The sequence below is a fragment of the Corvus kubaryi genome, unplaced genomic scaffold (genome assembly GCF_017639235.1).
Source record: "Corvus kubaryi isolate FWS band 111438036 unplaced genomic scaffold, C.kubaryi_AGA036_p1.0 split3-73, whole genome shotgun sequence".
Taxonomy (NCBI): domain Eukaryota; kingdom Metazoa; phylum Chordata; class Aves; order Passeriformes; family Corvidae; genus Corvus; species Corvus kubaryi.
In genome coordinates, this window is record NW_024582091.1 from 5314345 (window position 1) to 5320344 (window position 6000).

At 44.9% G+C, this 6000-nt stretch overlaps 1 protein-coding gene across 3 annotated transcripts in view; it reads right to left on the reverse strand.

Annotated features, from left to right (window-relative positions):
- The window catches only part of COL21A1 (collagen type XXI alpha 1 chain), a 96638-nt gene extending 90679 nt beyond the window's left edge, over positions 1 to 5959 (reverse strand). For all 3 annotated transcript variants that reach the window (XM_042016966.1, XM_042016965.1, XM_042016967.1), the window contains exon 1: positions 5863 to 5959. The gene's annotated coding sequence lies outside the window, so the exon portion shown is untranslated. The remainder of the gene's footprint in view (positions 1 to 5862) is intronic.
- Between the last annotated feature and the right edge of the window lie 41 nt (positions 5960 to 6000).

Sequence of the window (6000 nt, forward strand, 5' to 3'; positions counted from 1 at the left end):
CTGAAACAGTGTTGACTGAAAAGAAAACTTTTGGAAACCATTAACTTTACTTAATGAAGAAAGTACAGATTGTTATAACATATTTTGGAAAATACGAGCTGGCATGCTTTAAAAATTGTTGGCTTAATTTCAAACTAGAGTTCAGGGTTTGTTTTTTTCTTCCACTTTCTGTTGATGTCAGATAAAAATGAATTCAGGCAAGTTAGGACATGTTTTATCATCACCATGGCTCTGAAGATTTACACAAAAGAGAAAAGAACTTTCAGTTTGGATAATGTAAATCAATATTGTATATTGGGTAAGTTGGACTAAATGCAAAAAAATACAGAGCTTTGGGTAGAGTAAGCAGTCTTCAAAATATACAAAAATGTTCTGGGCTAGTCAAATGGCAGTGTTAACGTACACTCCAACCAAAAAAGATGGGGCACTCTTCATTCTGACAACTCAATTTCTCCCTTTCAAAGGCAGCTTGGGTAAAGACACTTTTCTAGCATATTCAACAGATAAAAATATTTTTTAAATATCCTACAAGTTTTATCACACAGCACATATACAGCTGTGTATATGCCACATTTAAAGCCCTCCCAGATAATCTTAACTTCCCGATTAAAACATATAAAACACCAATGATCACTTCTTCATTCAACATCTTTTACACCCACAGACAAACCTGCATACTTGTGAGCAAGCAGTCCACTTCTACAGCAGGTTTTACCTATGCTGAAGAAGATGAGAATGGCAGAGGTACATCCTGAACCGCTGATTAGCACCTATTTACACAGTACTGTGCCACCATCTCCAAGGACACACATGAGTGTATGTGAGGCAGACTTGCTGTACCTCCCTGCCAGACATCTCTCATGCCATGCAGGACTCCAGAAGGAGTAAATCTCTCTCTAAACGGTTACTGAAGTGCTTTCTTCACCTCTTCACAGGCCCCTCACCTCTCTTCATACCTCCTTTTATCACCTTCCCAGCAGCCAGAACAAGTGACACTGAGATCCCAGCCCTTTTCCTAAAACTTGGGAGGGACTGGCAGGGGGCAAAGAAGAAGAAAAGATAAAATGCTAGCTTGAGTAAAAATGGGTGACTGCAGAGGCGACAAAAGGCACCCCACAAGGTGGGACACCGAAAAAGACAATGAGAAGAATTGGTCTGGATGGAAAGTGTGAGCAAATAAAACAGACCCTGCTGCCACAAATCTCTGCCAAACCTTCCCTGTCCTAAAAATGCCCCGAGCCCTGCTCATGCCTCTGTCCCCTTGTCAGCTGCCAGAAGACCCCCACCACTAGTTCAACAGGCAAAGGGCCTTGCGGCCACTTCTCAACCCTTCCTGCCCTAGAGGACCTGCAGTTCATCCCAGTCCCTCCTTGTCTTCCCCTCTGTGATCTCCATAACCCACTCATTTTGCCACATCTGTGTTTATTTCTGTCACTACTAAGAAGCCTCCAGCCTCTCTTTGTTATTAGTTCAAACTAGAGCTTCAGAGCAAGCTACCAGAACTAACCACAGGAGAGAGAAAAATCTTGGAATACAAAAATCTGAATTATGAAGAGACCTTCAAGTACAAATATACAAGGGGAAATGTAGATTTCAGTAGATTACAGTATACCCAACAGGCTTGTTTTGAACAGACAGAAAATTCAAGGAAAAATGTGAATCTCACTGGCATAATGATAGTTTTATTTTGCACCCCATCAAGTTCAAACAAACTTCCCTGCAATTTTTGCATGTTCTTAGTTATAGAGACTGGGTCTCATTCCAGAGCCTGTGTGTTTTACTTAGAGCAGCTATTAACTTCTCACTATTTAAATCCTCATTTACTACAGCATGAAACACACTGATGAAAAGATCAGTTACTCAATCCAACACTAAAATTATATAAATCACACAAAATTCCAAAAGGTTGATACATATTTATTTTGTACTCTCCTTTGCACTCACATTATTCTTCAGTATGATCAACATTGCTCATCTCCCTGGTCTCTAGCTGCTGTTATTCATGAATAGTACGCCTGACATCTACCCTCGAAGGCTAAATCAATCAGCATAGCTTTAAAACAATGCCTGTGCACATTGATGGTAACTTGGAACAGTTTCTTTTCTAAGTCTCACAGTATCCCTGTACCACAGAAACCAGCGAGAGGAAAAAAGTCTCTCAAGACATTTTTTCTATGCTCCCACAGGCCTAAGTTTTCTTCTACCATACATTGTGTTTTTCCACAGCCAGACCAGTTCTAAATGAAGGAACACAGAAGCCTTGAAAGGCTCAGCCTATTTTCATGGGCAAAAGCAGGGAAGAAATGTCAAGCCTCAACTATTATGGGGTTTTACCCCAGACAAGTAGCATTGGCTACTTACAAGAAGACCTGGCTGGTGGAGCCACCTTCAACCCAAAGATCCGAACTTGGCTGCCGCCGGCGCTCAGGGAGGTGCACTGGATTCTCCATGCAGGGTGTGCACAGCAGACAGCAAACCCTACGCCCGACACACTGCAGGACAGGCAGGCCAAGGAGGTGCTGCAGAACAATGGGGTGCTCAAGCACACACTTCTCCATTGCAAAATACTGCTTCTAGAGGCCACGCTGGTTTGTGTAACTGGGAGAGCTAAACTCTCAGGCAGTCTCTTTGTGACTGTCACCCTGGGACAGATGGCAAAGTTTGCCTTCCAGTCTGTGTAGGCTCACCCTCCCTAAAGCCCACATTTTCAGATATTTCAGATACCCACTACTGAGCTAATGGGTAGATTTCACACGTTTTCAACACAAAATTTGGATCATTGAAGCTCTGAAATGTGTCATGGGCTCATGGCACCAACAGGCCTTCACCAGTCCCTTCCCACAACTTGAGGCCCCATGTCAGCCCTCCGGGGCCATCAGCCCCTATCCCAGCAATGCCACAGCCCAGCCTAGGCTGGCCATAGGCCTCATCAATCCAGGTCCCAGCGCAGACCCACATCCCAGCCTGGCCTCTTTCCCAGGGTGGTACCAGATGTGCAGGGCTGGGGCTGCCCTGGTGCCCTCCAGACTCTGTGCTGGGGCAGTGGGACAGGTCAGGCTTGTCCCTGACACCCCTCCATGGGGAGCCCCCCCTACTGTGCCCTGACAAAATTCATCCTTTAACATGATTCAGAGAAACTCTGACAGGGTCCAGAGCAACAAACCAGAAAAAACAAACGAAAGACATTTTATACAGCATATCTTGGTTACTTCAAGCACTCTAGCCTGCCACGCCACCGCGGGTGTGATGGAAAGCAGCTGAGAAGCAAGGAGCAGAAGATGCCTCAGGAACAGCACGTCTTCAGCAGGGTTACTGGGCTCAGGTCTGGTCATGTCAGCTCAAAGAAGAGAAAAAAGGCAGAAACAAAGACATCTTAATAAAACAGATTACTAAGAGCATTGAAAGGGTCTCTTTTTTCATAAAGAGACCCTGGAAAGATTGAATCAGTTTTATTCAATGCCTCTCCAAATAGTAAGGGCAGAACACAGAGACACAAAATAATAATAAATAATCTAGAAAGACAGATAGACCTTGTCTGTTCCCACTCTTATAAAATAGGGACGTTAAAAAAACTTAAGTGATCCTTTTTTGGATTGGGAAGCTAATTTCTGGAAGCAAAGAATGTGGTAGAATTTTTAATGTAATTAACATTTAAATTCATAATCAATGCAAAGAATAACACAATAAAAGAATAAATATTGAGCAAAGCAGCAAAAAACTCTAGGCAATGGAGGTAAGGGAAGAAAAGCTCATTTCAGTCAGCTACTTCTGTAATTAGTTTGGCTAATAACTGCACCGGGCAAAACTTTGTTAAATGCAGTAGGACAAACTACAGATTTCAAAGTACGTTTAAGAACTGAATTATATTCTGAGTACCTTCCAAGATGATAATCAAAGCCAATACAGACATTAATTAAACCAAAGTAGTTCTGCCTCATGGACTTCCTGAGCCACTCTGGTAATTACTGAGGACCTGAAGGAAACAATGTGATGCGCTTTGCAGAACTGTACTTCAAAACTAAGCTGAAATTTCCTAAAATTTACCAATAAGCCAGTTTACTGGCTGTGGTGGTGCCAAACCAAGATGTGATGTTCATCAGCAGATCATTCACCACTGCTCTCAGACTTCAACAGCAAATGCTGTTTGAGCAGAAGGGAGAAGAATCACAAAATCTAGTATAAAAGTTGGGCATGGGAGTGAAATATTATGAATGGATCACTGAGCTGTGTTCACCTCACAAAGTTGGCTCTTTGATATGCATGATCATCATTAAGAGTGTATGAGTTCACAGGCTGGCCTCCTAGTTGCCTCTGCCACCCTTGGAATCTTTAAGGATCTGGAGAGGTCATTTAGTATCTCTGACAACAGGAAGGCAGGATCACATTTGTCTTAAGTATTGATGGTAAGCGATTGTTTCGACAATCAATGCTCAATTACCTGTACAATTAGACAGGACTTTCCCTACCAATTTAACCTAATCTCTCCTGCAGCAGCTCAGCAAGCTGGCTCTTGTCATGCCTCCACGGGATGTAGAGAAGAGTTTGCTTCCCAACACTCTGCAGCAACCAACTACACAGTTAAAGATTGTTATCACATCTATCATCAGTTTTTGCTTCCCTAGACCGCAACATTCCAGCTCTTTCATTGTTTTCCCATAGATTATGTTTTCTAGATCTCTGACCACCTTTGATACTCATCTCCTGCCAAACTGGTAAGATGCTGCTGGAACTTTGGTTTCCAGAATCCCGGATAGTACTGATACCAGATACAAACCCCAAAGTCACAACTACCAAGAGATGCTATCACACATCTGCAACACTCCTGTTATGCATCCCCCAAATGAAATTTGTCTTGATTTTGCACATCTTTAACATGTTGTATCCTGTCAAAGTCTTCGTGTTGAAAACTAAATTTTCTAAGGAAACTACTTAGCACAATTCTTCAAATAAAGATTTTGTGCTCATCCTTTACTTCAGTATTATGTATTCGAATAAATATTTGAGTGATATATAATAACCACCACAATCAGTAAGGTTTGGGGAAAACTTCCAAGGAAGTTTACTAACTCTTAGAGATCCACAAGGCTTTCTCAGGTGCCTGAAAGCTAGAAGACTTTCAGAATCAACCAGTGGACTGGTTTCCCAGCCTTTTAGATCCTCAAATTGAAGACCAGATCCTTTCAGCACAGTAAATACCATGTGTATCTAAGCATTACACAACTAAATAGCAATAATCAGAAGTGGTCCATAGAGCAAATTTTTCTTTCCAGGTACAGTTACAAGTATAACTGCAGTTATTATGAACCCTCCTACTTTACTTATTCTTGTAAAGCTTGTATTTCCATGCCACAAACTATTGAAGAAGTTAACCAGTAACCCGGTGCTGGTTACAGTGCAAGAATAAAGCAGGTTTCTGTACGGCACAGAAGGACATAGCAGGACATAAATTATTTCATCTCGTGCCAATAAACTAAGCGAGGATATCATGCTAGTCCAATCTGCTGCACGCACCGCAGTCACGTTGCAAAAAAAGAAAAACACCCAACCCCGACTCAGTGACACGGTCCCCCGTCAGCTCCCCGTTAAGAAGGAGGCACAAGTTTCCCTATCTCAGCCCCGCGGCTCCCCAGCGCTCACGGTCCCCACGTCCGGCTCCGTCGGCGGCTGCCCATCTGCGGAGCGGTGGCCGAGGCCGCCCCGAGGGCTGCACCTGCCTGTGCCTGGCCCATGCCTGTCCCCGTCCCCGGCTGCCCCTGCAGCGAGGGGAGCCCCGCAGGGATGCGGCCCCGCAGGGATGCGGCCCCGCAGGGATGCACCCCCGGGCAGCCCGCCCGTCCCCCGCGCCCCCGGGACCCCGCTGACCTGCAGGCGGCCGCTCACCGTCCCTCCGCGGCCGCGGTGCCCCCCCTGCCGCCGGCTGCGCTCGCTGCTGTGCCGCGCTCTGCCCCACGCCCGCCCGGCCGCGGCAGCCCCGGCCGTGTCCCGCGCTGGCCCCGGGCC